Below are 837 nucleotides of genomic sequence, written 5' to 3'. Positions count from 1 at the left end.
GTGGGGCTGGGGCAGTGATACCGGCAGGGATGGTGGTGTGGGGCTGGGGCCGTGATGTCAGTGGGGATGGTGGTGTGGGGCTGGGGCTGTGCCACTGGCAGGGATGGTGGTGTGGGGCTGGGGCCATGCCACCAGCAGGGATGGTGGTGTGGGGCTGGGGCCGTGCCACCAGCAGGGATGCCGGCGTGGGGCAGGTGCGCTCCGCCGGAGCAGCGAGCCCCTGGCGCAGCCCCGCCAGCCGCGTCCACAGAGCCGGCGCCGATTAATGAGCCTCTCCGGCAGCCGGCGGCAGCTCCGAGCAGAGACGACTTTCCCAGGGATAAAAATAGGTGCGGGGCAGTGCAGCRAGCCCTGGGAGCGCGGCAGTGCCGGGGGGCCGGACCGGGGGCCGCGCCATGCCGCGGGGCGCCCGGAGAATGGCCCCCTTGTCAGCAGAGCCCAAATCCCCCTCAGGAGCCCTGTAACCGGCTTAGGGCAGGAGGCAGGGAATTAGGGCTCCTCGTGAGCCGGGTTTGCGTGGGAGCGAGCGGGGCCGGGCGGCAAACACCCACCGGCGCCAGCACGCGCCTCCGGCTGCCCCCGGGCCGGGCGTCGCGGGCGCCGGCGCAGGGCCCCGGGGTTCTGCGGCAGCGGTGCCGGCGGCGTCCGCAGCAGCCGCCTCTCGCGCAGGGTTGCCCACGCGCCCGAGCCTGCACCTCCGGGGCGGAGGAGCCGCCCAGGGCCCCTAGGAAGCCGGCACCCCGCGCGGGGGGCAGCCCTGTGGAGAGATGCCCCGGGCGAGCCTCCTCGGCCTCCTGCTGCTGCTGCTCCGCTGCCAGGTAAGGCCGGGCCCTCCCG

The sequence above is a fragment of the Rhea americana genome, unplaced genomic scaffold, assembly GCF_003343005.1.
Source record: "Rhea americana isolate MKP2758 unplaced genomic scaffold, rheAme1 scaffold_402, whole genome shotgun sequence".
Classification (NCBI taxonomy): domain Eukaryota; kingdom Metazoa; phylum Chordata; class Aves; order Rheiformes; family Rheidae; genus Rhea; species Rhea americana.
Note: the sequence above shows the minus strand (reverse complement) of the source record.